This window comes from Felis catus, chromosome A2, assembly GCF_018350175.1.
Source record: "Felis catus isolate Fca126 chromosome A2, F.catus_Fca126_mat1.0, whole genome shotgun sequence".
In the NCBI taxonomy this organism is placed as follows: Eukaryota; Metazoa; Chordata; class Mammalia; order Carnivora; family Felidae; genus Felis; species Felis catus.
In genome coordinates this window covers 139109689-139122347 of record NC_058369.1, presented here as the reverse complement: position 1 = coordinate 139122347, position 12659 = coordinate 139109689, and the positions used below count along the sequence as shown (strand labels likewise).

Here is a 12659-nt window from a genome sequence, read left to right as displayed (position 1 = left end):
GGATTCAAACCCAAGTCTTAAACGCTTTCTACAATAGGCTAGATTGCTTCTCCTTCCATGAGGTCTTAACTTCAGGGACAAAATGACGGCTCTATGCTTCTTTTTAAAAGACAGAAAGAGGCTCCTGGGTCATACAGTTGGTTGAGCATCTGGCTGTTGGTTTCAGCCAGGTCACCATCTCACAGCTCCTGAGCTCAAGACCCCCCATCCGGCTCAGCGCTGATGGTGAGAGCCTGCTTGTGATTATCTCCCCCTCTCTCGCTGCCCCTCCCCTACTTGTGCACACGCGTATGTGCACTCTCTCTCAAATAAACTTTAAATAAATAAATAAATAAATAAGTACATGACAGAAAGAATTGTATATGTACATCATGTCAATCATACATCAATAAAGTGATTAAAAAAAATAAGTTACTCTTGCGCTGACAGCATGGAGCCTGCTTAGGATTCTCTCTCTCCCTCTGTCTACCTCTCCCCTGCTCACGCACACTCTCACACTCTCAAAAAAAATAAATTAATAAAACATTTTAAAATATAAAAAATAAGCTACTCTTTTGGATAATCTCAGTTGCTGGAATCTCAGGGCAAAAACAGAATTAGGGAAGGAAAGGAAAGGCAACACACCAAGACCCCGCTGTGATATGGGGCGGTGACAAATCTCTACGCACAGCACCATGTACTTGGGACTTTCTGAGACATACTGAAAGGAAGTCAAGGAGCGGGCACTGAGTCTGGAGAAGCATTCTTAACTCTTTGTACCCTATTTTACTGTTTCTTCTGACATGAGAGTTTGCACAAAGGCAGGACTCGGGCCCAAGGATATTGAGGATATAGAAAAGCCCATATTGGAAGTGGAATAACTGTCCAGCCACAGGCCGCCCATCGCTAATCCTCTTCCACGTACTAAAGAAGAGAAGTCCTTGATTCAGCTGTTTTATAACAAAGCTATTTTTCATGTTTCAGATTCTATACACCTTCCAACTTTCAGTCTGCCACCCATTTATTTCAGTGGTCTTACTTCTGATGAATTTGTTTCTCTTGAATAATTATATTCTGAACAATGTCTGACTTTTCAAAAAAATCTTAAGTGAACTGTCCCCAGAGCACCTGAAAAATTGCCTATCTGATGGAAAAAAATTACCATTTTTATGCTCCAGTAACTCAAAATTGGGCACATAGAAATTTTATCAAACATTTCAAGAGGGAAAAAAAAAATCAGTTTTGCTTTGAAAGTAAGAATAGGAAACTTAGAGCCCGGAAGGGACAAGAAACTTAGAATGAAAAGTGCTTTCTCAACCAGAGCACTCCTGTTGAGACATGATAATAAAATGTTCACAGTAATGGAGACACTGTTCCTACTTGGCACAATCTGAACCAAAGAAAAACAAAACCTTTATATTTCTAGAAATATATCTGTTTGTCCAGGCATTTAGGCCTTTCATTAGACAAACACATGTCATTTTTTTCTTGCTCATCAAATATTGAATTGCTTGGATTAAATATTTTAGTTTGATCGTGTTTGACAACACATTAGACCATTTTCCTACAGTTGAGTAAGCCCGTGGATAGATGACATGTATAATTGGATATTGCACTTCTTTGACAGTGTAGCTGAGTTAACTGGCATGCAGTATCTAATCCATTTCCCCATTGTGTTTAAATTTAAATAAGAAAAAAATTGAAAAGATTTAAAGCCATCTGCAAACCTAATTAGCATGAACTCTAAGGGATTGTCTCAATTCTATTGTCATACTGGAATGCTATTATATTAAGTATTGTTTGAAATAAGTGGGCCATAGCTAGAACTAAGAACAGTTTTTGGTATTTGGAAATTCTCATTGCTCTAGTGGAATTTAACTTGCAATGAAAATATTATTTAGTGTAAAGTTTGCTGTTTTTTGTTAGCCAGGAAACCATTCTTTACATGGCTACTATATTAAATTTACAGTGGCAGATCAATAGAGGATCACAGAAATAATATACCATAATCAGAGTATATGTAATTTTTAAAAGATAATGGCATTTCTTGGGCAATTTTCACTTATTCTTTTAAGTTTTTTTTATTTATTTTGAGAAACAGAGAGAAAGAGAAAGAGTATGAGTGGCGGAGGGGCAGAGAGAGACAGAGAGAGAGAGAGAATCCCAAGCAGACTCTGCACTATAAATGCAGAGCCTAACACAGGGCTGCAACCCATGAACCTTGAGATCATGACCTGAACCGAAGTGAAGAGTAGGACACTTAACCAACTGAGCCACCCCAGCACCCCAATTTTCACTTATTTAAAAAAATCTTTCCAAAATGAGGAGGGGAAGCTTAGGCTGTCATTGAAAAGCTAAAACAAATATATAATATACAATGTAGTTGGGAAAAACATATACATATATATGCTATTTCATAGCTTTATGTGATAAATGCCAACTAGATAGCCAGACAATAAAATAGAAGTTCAGAAGAAGAGATACCTTTGCATTCAGGTGGGAACAGTGTTCTCTTCCCTCTAGGAAATGCTTACCTAAAAAGATGGAATTGATTGGGACTTTAAAATGAGTGATCAAAATGGTAGAGATAATCCTCAGTCTCTAGATAAATTTAGATATTCCTAAAGCAGAGAGAAAGTGTGGTTTGTTCCCTGGGTATAACCCAGAGAGAGTACAAGTATGGAGTCAGAATAGCAGTCTCTAGGAATGATGAGTGTGGTGCCCAAGGAAGGGCTCAGTGTGCATAACATAGAGGTGGGCAGGGAGAACAGCCAACGATCTCTTGGCTCCTAAAAGGGCACAAAAGACACAGAAAGCAGAGGAGTCTAATTAGGGGAGGAAGAGAATGCAGAGTAATTCACTGGACATATGTGAGGCCACACTGGGACTGCAATTGTCTCACCATATTAGGTATAAACACCAATGCCCAAAGATCACACATTCCATAGCAACTCAGTGGTGGTCATCAGATGTCATGGGATGGTTGAAGAACTGAGTTTCCTTTACCAGAATGACACTTAAGCTTCTCATTACGCAAATCTTGAGAAGGGTTAAGGAAAGAAAGAAAAGCAGAAATCAAACTGTTTCTTTGCATATGAGTTTTGTGGCTATAAAATCCATGTTGGCTAGACACAATTGCACAATGATACATTCATTCCTTCAACAGCATGTATTAAACTAGAATTTTGGAACAATGCCATCGTCTGATGCTAGCCACTATGGTTAAGTTCCAGGAAGCATAAGCATTAATAAGAAAAAAACCAACCCTATCCTTAAGCTAGTTATAGCTAATAAAAGAGAAAAGTATATAAACAAATAATTGCATTGTGGATTAATAGGGGCTTTAGTGATGTGTAAACAGTGCGGTGAGAATATAAAGTATGTCATAAACATAGCTTTTTGGTGGGGTGTATAGGAAAGCCTCATTATGGAGGAGATATGGAGTTGTGTTTTTAGGAGTTGAATAAGAGATGAGAGAGATGTTTTACCAGACAGAAGAAACAACAAAGAGTAAAATCATGGCTATTTTTCACAACATAGAGGGTTAAAAAACAATATAAATGGTTAGAATGGATGGAGGTAGACTCTTCCTGTGAAAAATAATATTGGAGAGGTAGGCACAAACTAAGATTAGGAAATTTCTTATATATCTAAGGAGTTCACCCTTTGTTTTTTGTTTGTTTGCATTTGCTTTTGTTTTTTAGTTAAGGACATTTAAAAAAATTTTAAGCAAATTGCTAAATTGTCAAGTTCATGTTAGATTATTATTTTTAATTATTCATGACCTGTTTTTAATCACACCCTAATCACCCTGTTGGTGAAGAAGGGACTCCCACCCTAGGATTATGAGATGGCCAGATACAGACACCTAACACTGAACAGATGAGATCAACAGCGGTTTATTTGTCACGCACACTTATAGCCTGGGGGAGCAGAGAATCATACACCACATAGGGCCAGGGTTGCATTCAGGAACAGCGTGAACAAGCAGAAATCCCTACTCAGAGAAAAGCAAAAAGGGCACCTGGTCTTCTTGATAAGGATGGTTGTTTGAGTAAGGGAACTTCTTCACAGTAGCAGAATGGGGAAGAGAACTTGCAGTTAGACCAAAGGCCTCCTGGCTCCACCAGGTATGAAGACAGAGCAAAATATTGAGCTTTATTTTAGGCCTCACACCACATGGCCCTATTTAACTAAATTTAATAAGTAGTTAAAATTAGGTGCGCCTGGGTGGCTCAGTCAGCTAAACATCCAACTTAGGCTCAGGTCATGATCTCGCAGTCTGTGAGTTCGAGCCGCGCGTCAGGCTCTGTGTTGACAGCTCAGAGCCTGGAGCCTGCTTTGGATTCTGTGTCTCCCTCTCTCTCTGCCCCTCGCCTGCTCACACTCTCTCTCTGTCCTGTCTCTCTCTCAAAAATAAATAAACATTAAAAAAATAATAATTAGTTAAAATTAAACTCGTACCAAACAGTGCTGGTTTTAGATGGAATGTTCTAAAATTCTAGTATATTATTTAGAAAGAAACAGAGCACATAATACGTACTCAATCCCTTCCCTTGCCATCTTTTTCTCTCTAAAATTTTATAACAACCCTGTATTCACCCCCACCCATTTTTTTGCACTTATCCTATTCTGCTTTGTCATATGATTGTGCCCAAGTCATTTATATCTCTGGGGTATGCAGAGATAAGCTCCTTATGAGCTTAGAGTATAAGGGTATACAATTAGAGTGTAAGCTTTTTAAGAGAAGAGGTAGCATTACATACATCTCAGGATACCCTATACTGCTGGCAGAGTGCTATGTACATAGTAGTTAGTCAGTAAATTCATCGAATGAACTCCAAAGCAAGCAAGTAATTCGACCAAAACAAGAAATAGCAGAGCCAAGTCTCTTTACATCAACCACATCTTTTTTCAACTCTACCAATAATAGGCTGCTTGTATTAGAGATTTAAATACGTGTTGTAGAATTAAAGAAGTTATTTTGTTTTTGGAGATCCCATGGTCTCTAGCAAAAAATTCCAAAAAATATGTTTTAATCATGTTCAGATATCTCTCTAGAAGATAAAATGAAATAAATGTGTACAAAGTTAAATACTAAATTATGATAGAATATTTTTAATCTGAAGAACGTAAGAATTTGATGCTTTAGATTCTGTGTCTCCCTTTCTCTCTGCCCCTCTCCCACTTGTGCTCTGTCTGTCTCTCTCAAAAATAAATACTAAAAAATTAAAAAAAAAAAAAACAGTCAGTTAAGTGTCCGACTTCAGCTCAGGTCATGATCTTGAGGTTCATGAGTTCGAGCCCTGCATCAGACTCTGTGCTGACAGCTCAGAGCCTGGAGCCTGCTCTAGATTCTGTGTCTCCCTCCAGAGGCCCCTCTCTCAATTGCACTCTGTCTCCCTCAAAAACAAACACTAAAAAATTAAAAAAAAAATTTTTTTGATTAGCCCTTGTATAGCCTTAACTCATGGTCTTCCCCTTCCCATTGTAAAAAAATATTGCCATATACCACCTCTCCTCTCTTAGATAGTCCTTAATATATCTATCTCAAGTTGTCCAATATAAGACTGATTCAATGGGAACCATATGGGCCCATTTCCAGAAATTGATTTGGTTGGTCTAGGGTAGGATCTAGACACACATCTATATTTCTAGGACAGACTTCACTGAGAGTTAGAGCTATCTATCCAGATGTCTCCTGGGAATTTCCACCTTCTGTCCCACAGACACCTACAATAGATACACACAAGACTTTTTAAACTCATTTTTTTTTCTCCTATATCTGTCCCTTCTCTATATTTCCAATCCAGGAAATCACTATCACATGATCCAACTACCCAACCCCCAAACTACCCAAGCAGGAAACCTTGGAGACATGCTTGATTTCTCCTGTTTCCTTACCCACACTCCCACGAGGGTCTTTCAGGACCAAGTCTCATGCATATTTACTCTTGAAAATCTCAAAGTTCCCCAGGTTCTTTATATTCACTACTAATGGCTTAGTTTACACTTATCATCCCTTTCATCATCAAAAAATTCTTTGATTCAGCTTGTATCCTTGACACTATCTTCCATAGGGCTTTTGGAGAGTTTAGAAAATTTTTCTGGAAATTCAAATCTGAGTATGTTACTTATTTCTGAAGACTCAATGACTGCTTTTTGCCTGAAGAATCAATTATGAGGCCCTCGGTTTCCACCTTTCCCCTCTAGTCCTTTCTTTTGGGTCCCTATCCCATGCTTTTATACACATCCTAAGCTCCAGTCATGAAGAAATATCTGGAGTTCCTGGAAATTCCTCCATAGTTCCATATTTTTTCATGTTGCTTCTTCCACTAAGTGTGTCCTCCACCAGATACCATGTGAATGGAAAACATCTCATGCTCAGAAATCACACAAATAGATCTGCTCCTTACTAGTTACATATCATTTAACTTCCCCAAGCCCTATTTTACTCTTATGTAATATGGGGTAATAGAACCTAGAACAAACATGAACTGTAAAATGCTTAGATAGATTTTCCCAAGATTAAATAGACCATGGTTTCCCTGTTTCTCTAAGGTTGAGCCAGGTGTGACTTTTATGTAAACATTCCATTCAATAAACACACAAACATCAGACTAAAACACACACACACACACACACACACACACGCACACACACACACACACAGCACCTTGGGAAAACATACCTGTGTATTTTTTTATATTTGAAGAAAGTGAAGCTGAGCAAAAGCAGAGGTGGCTGAAGACAACAAATGGAATGATGATACACGGGCAAGACTTGAGCCTCAGATGCAGGCCGACTGTAGGCTGACCACTCTGATCAGCCTTACTCTCTTCACATACTACTGGTACAGACGTCCTGATGACATCTGCTTCCACCTACTACCTTCCCTTTTGGTTTCACTCGTTGGAGCGAGGTTGGGGAAGGGTGGGTGGGGGTGAACAGTGCCAAGGTTACTTGAAGCCTTCAGAAAGTCATCTACTGTCTTAAGTAGTTTCCCCAAGGTTCTTTTGAGCTGTTTTACTAAACTACCTGCACAGCACCGACCCCATAGGCAAGGCATGCATTGTACTGATTAATAGTGTTGCTTTGTAATCATGGACCTGACGAAAGTGTGTACCAACTTATCAATGTCATTGTTTGGTAAATAGTGAAATGGATGATTTATGCCTATTCTTGTTGAGACCCCAGAAGACCCTGTCACTGGTTACTCTGTCTAGAGGCACCTCGGTGGCTCAGTCAGTTAGGCATCTGACCCTTGATGTGGGCTCAGGTCATGATCTCACAGTTGTGAGATTGAACAGTGCAGTAGGTAATGTGCTGACAGTGTGGAGCCTGCTTGGGATTTTCTCTCCCTTAATCTCTCTCTCTCTCTCTCTCTCTCTCTCTCTCTCTCTGTCTCTCTCCAAAAATAAATAAATATTTAAGAATTTGAGAAAAAAAAAGAAGAAGGAGAAAAATGATGCCTATGTGACCATCCTAGACTCCTTTTGGCCTCCTAGTTCTGAGGTATAAAATGCACGTATTGGACATTCCTGATCAGAGAGAAAAAGTGCATCTTGATACAGCCCTGCAGAGGGAGGACAACTACACTTGTTCCCAGTCTCCTCAGATACCTTTCCCTGAGGCTGCTTTTGGTTGAAATTCATGGTCTTATTTAATGCTGTTGCCTTTTCCCTGCAGTAAACCATAAAGCCGTAAGCTTTGACATTTTTGGACCTATACATCTTCCTTTTTTTCTCTTTTGTTTTTAAACAGATTTTTTTTAAGTTTATTTATTTAGTTTGAAAGGCGGGGAGAGGGGCAGAGGGAAAGAAAGAATCCCAAGCAGGCTCCACGCTGTCAGCACAATGCCCCATGCAGGGCTCGATCTCATGAACCATAAGATCAAATCAAGTTGACACTCAACCAACTGAGCCACCCAAGTGTCCCCTATGAGTCATTAGTAGCTAAATACTGTCTCACTTGCCACCATTTGTGCAGGTGGGTTTCAAAAGATCATCCCAGCTAATAAAATATGCAAATATCTAACAAGCACATTTAAAAAAATACCTAGAAATTTATAAATGTTATCAATGTACAGAGATAACCACTTCTTGTATTAAAAAATACTATTAGGTTGAAAACATCACCTCATACATATGACAAATATTGTGAACTTGGTTACTGTGCAAAAAGTGTTTATAAAGACTGAATGGAAAAAATAGCTCACCACGTGGAATAAAATAAGGCATGGGTATTCAAAAGTGAATACCACAAGAGTCAAAGACCAAACTGGGAAAGTTAAAACTTAAAGAAGATTTTTTTAAAATGTAGGAGATATATTTTTGAACCAGGAGTACAGGAGAGCTTCTGAAAATGCATAAATAATGAAGTGAAAGGGGCCATATTTCATTATATCAATATTAAGGTTAGGTGAGGTTAATATAAAACAGAAAACTGAAAGAATATAGCCAGACCTAAACCAATAAAAAGATTTTATCTCTAAATACATAGGAAACATGTATAAATCAGTTAGAAAAAGAAGGGAAAACAGGCTTAAACCTACTTGTAATCATATTAATGAACACTGAAATAATACTGACCTATTTTATACCTATCAGATTGGTAAAGCATAAATTACAAAAATACCAAATGTTGAGAATTATGTGGAGAATATTGCTAGTGATAATATACTTGGGTATAAATTTCAAGAGTAATAACCTACAGGGCACCTGGGTGGCTCAGTCGGTTAAGCATCCGACTCTTGATTTTGGCTCAGTCCATGATCTCACAGTTCTGTGAATTTGAGCACCACATTGGGCTCTGTGCTGATAGCATGGAGACTGCTTGGGATTCTGTCTCCCTCTCTCTGCACCTCCTCTGCTCTCTTTCTCTGGCTCTCAAAAAGAAATAAACTTAAAAAATAATAATAACCTGCATTACTCAGAGAACTTATGATCCGGCAAACCCATTCTTGCATTTATATCACAGAGAAATCCCCACACACGTCAGTGAGGGTAGTGAGCAAGGATGATCATCAATTTGTTTGCATAGTTGAGAGTTTGAGGCAATGATGGTGTCCATCTCTAGAGCATGGTTTAATAAAATGCAATGGATACACTAGGTAGCAACTCAAAACGAAGGATCAGATATATAAATATGGTCACATGGATAGACCTTAAGATATATGGCATGGAAATGTAAAAAAGAGATTTAATGTTATGGTACAAAGCCATTAATGTAAATTAAAAATAAATATATACTTAAAATACTACATGTTTATCAAGATTCAAAGATCTCAAGGATATATATCAAATTTATGTAAAGAAGGGGACTAAGAGGAACAGGATGAAAAAAATAACAGCGTAAAACAAGAGGAATGTAGCAAGGATATATATTAGTGAAATAAACTGATTAGTATATATTTAACTGAAATTTTTGCACATCAGGTTTAAAAAAATAACATGGAATCCTGAATTCTGCCTCAGTGCCAGGCTTTTGACAGAATCCTCTTAAATTTTGAAAGCTTTGTTTAATCAGAGATAATTATATAGTGTTATTTCAAAGTTTAATCAATGGGCTCATTAATTAATGCAATTAAGGTGTTGACACACTTTCTAATTTTATTTAAATTAAAATATATAATCCAAAATTTTATGAGTGATTTTAGTACTGAACATCAACAAATATTGTTAAAATACTAGAATTAGTTACCAGATAACTTTTCATCCAAGCTGATACATGTTTGTGAGTTTAAGGAAACATAAAAATAACAAAGTATATACCATCTGCAATATTTATTTACTGACTGATCACTCAATGTTATATTGGTGGACATAAGTAATGATTCTGTTCACAATCCATTTTCAGGAATTTCTGTTTCTAGCCTTGATAAAGTAATAATGACTGGATTTACCCTCTCAAGCAATCTTAAAATGGACAAAATATATTCAACAACAGATTTCGGACACTGGACAACAGGTGGGCAGGAGAAGGATCCGGGAACAAATGAGGTAAGCCAACAGTTGTCCCAGCTTGCTACCCACAGGGTTTCCAGAGGAGGGGACCCCAACCCAGAGGCTAGCAGACTTGCCCAGCTGAAAAGACAGAATTGAGAGTTTGGGGAGGGTGAGGAAATGGAATTTACAGCCCTCTATCCGTTAAATAATTGGATTAAGTGTTTACAATAGATTTTGAACAGAATGTTAAAAAAAAGAAAATTGAAAGTACTCGTTTTATAAAAATTTGATACCTTTATAAAATATTAAAGGATATTTATAAGGTGGATCATCAAAGGTCAACATTTCAAAAATCTAAGGGCAGCTAAAAAGAAAACATGTCCTTCTATCATGACATGTTTTTCTTATTCAACATTAACCTTGTCACAAGAAGTTTATACTTCAGTTATTTGATTGTGCATATATAAAAATGGGTAAATTTCATCAACTATAGGTTTTGTGTAATACAATATAGATACTTATTTAGAGACAACTATGAGTTGAATGTTCATGGCAATTAGTTCCAAGTATTTCTGCTCCATAAATTTCCTACTTCAATGACAACATTGTTTGTACCATGACTTTATTCTCCACAAATATGGTATTGTATTATCATGTTAACACATATAATTTGTTCAATGCTCAACTTTTGATTACTCTATAGTACCAGTCATGGTAGCATCAGATGTGTCACTTTCAACTCAATGACAATTTAAAAGTATTTCATTGGTTCCTTGAGTTGAATTAAAAAGTTGAATGGTTGGAGGGGTGCCTGGCTGGCTCAGTTGGAAGAGCATGTGATTCTTGATCTTGGAGTTGTTAGTTCGAGCCCTACGTGGGGTGTAGAGATTACTTAAATAATAATAAAACTTAAAAAAATCAAACCATTAGAATCAATTTACCTGACTTTCTATTTGAAGCATCTGATGTCACTGATGTAAAACAGGCTTTATTTAAGTGTTTGAAAAGTTCTGATGGGGCCAACACCTTAATTCCTATAGTTTTATTTTTTGTACATGCTTAAAAATAATGGAAATCAGAAATGAGTGAAATGAATTAAAAGACTCATGTGATTTTTAGTGAAAAGTTATTTATAGTCTTCCTAAAACAACTACCTAGTCCCACCTTTCAAGTAGATGCTAATGTATCTGAAGCATATATTTGTTTTTCAGTGATATCACTATAGTTTCCATGTTTAGACAGTAAACATCATCAAACTTTTTTTAGTGCATTGCTGTTGAAAGGGTTTGTTGCAAAATACAAGAGACTAACCCCAAAATATAGTTTTATATTTGTTATGTTATATATATTACACAATATTATAAATAAATACTGTTATAGCCTACATAATAAAAGACTAAAAATACTGTGGGAGGAACATTCAGGTCACACATAGACCCTGCAGAATGACTGCCCAGGCTCTTCTCCCAAGTACTTCAGTCACATCTAATTTATAGTTTCCCATGGTTCCCAGTAATGCTACAGATGCGTAGCTTCGTGGGTTTGTAGATCTCAAAGTCTAAAAGCGTTTCGTGGGTTTGTAGATCTCAAAGACTAAAGCAGAGGCTGTGGCTCCGTGGACTCATTTGCCACGTGGCCAGCAGAGGCAGAAGCTTTGAATATTTTTTCCATACCACTCTACACCGGAAGGAGTTACCTGTTCTATGTTGCTTACCCCCTAACACACTTTATTTTGTTAGTGAGTATCTCTCATGCTGTCCTTGAAAGGAAGGCAATCATTGTGTTCTTCTGGAAAGAGATGGGAAAAGAAATCTTTTGATTTAAGCCCAAGCTGAAGTAAGAATTCTGCTCCCTGCACACCAGAACCTGGAATTAACAGCATGAAGTCTACCAAATCCACCCCAGCTTATTTTAATGCAGCTATTAGTGTCAATGCTTCATTTTAAAAATAAGTAAATAACCCCACAAAATGTAAGATATATGCTAAAATAGAAAGGATATCAGGACAACCAGGAATAAATGAGAATTGTTCTGGGCAAACCATGTCATGAGGTTACCCTAACTAGAACGGTAGATACCACACCAGTAGAATGAATTGTGTTTTGCTTTTACTACTTCTGCTCATATGTGTTAAGTTAAGCATTGATTTGTTGCCTACTTTGTGCCCACAGTGTAAACAAACACTGTCAATCGTGATCTTATAACACTTACAACAAATCCATTACAGGGGCACGTGGGTGGCTCAGTTGGTTAAGCATCCAACTGTTGATCTTAGCTCAGGTCTTGATCTCAGGGTTCTGAGTTCAAGCCCAGCATTGGGCCCAGTGCTGGGTGTGATGCCTACTTAAAAAAAAAAAATTTAGAATTTACCTCAATGGCACAGTTATTTCATCATAGAATTGAGATTTTTACCCTGCTTTAACACTAAAGTCTGTAGGAGTGATTATGTTTCATTCAAGTGTTATGTATTCTATAAAGCCTTCCCTGAAATTCTCCTGTTCTGATTATCTATTGCTGCAACAAACAGCCATAAACTTAGTGGCATAAAACAGCCACGATTTTATGAGGCTCCTGGATTCCACAAGTCAGAAATTTCTTTTTGCTTTAATATACTTTATTTTATTTTTTAAATACGGTTTGTTTTATTGTGGTAAGAACATTTAAAATGAGGTCTACCCTCGTAACAAAATTGTGAGTATACAATACATTATTGTTAACTATACATTACATCTG

At 37.2% G+C, this 12659-nt stretch overlaps 1 long non-coding RNA gene across 3 annotated transcripts in view; it reads left to right on the top strand.

Moving 5' to 3' along the window:
- Positions 1–12659, top strand: part of LOC123384002 — a 287319-nt gene that overhangs the window by 230999 nt on the left and 43661 nt on the right. For all 3 annotated transcript variants that reach the window (XR_006594474.1, XR_006594473.1, XR_006594475.1), the window contains exon 5: positions 9838–9980. This is a non-coding gene — a long non-coding RNA (uncharacterized LOC123384002). The remainder of the gene's footprint in view (positions 1–9837; positions 9981–12659) is intronic.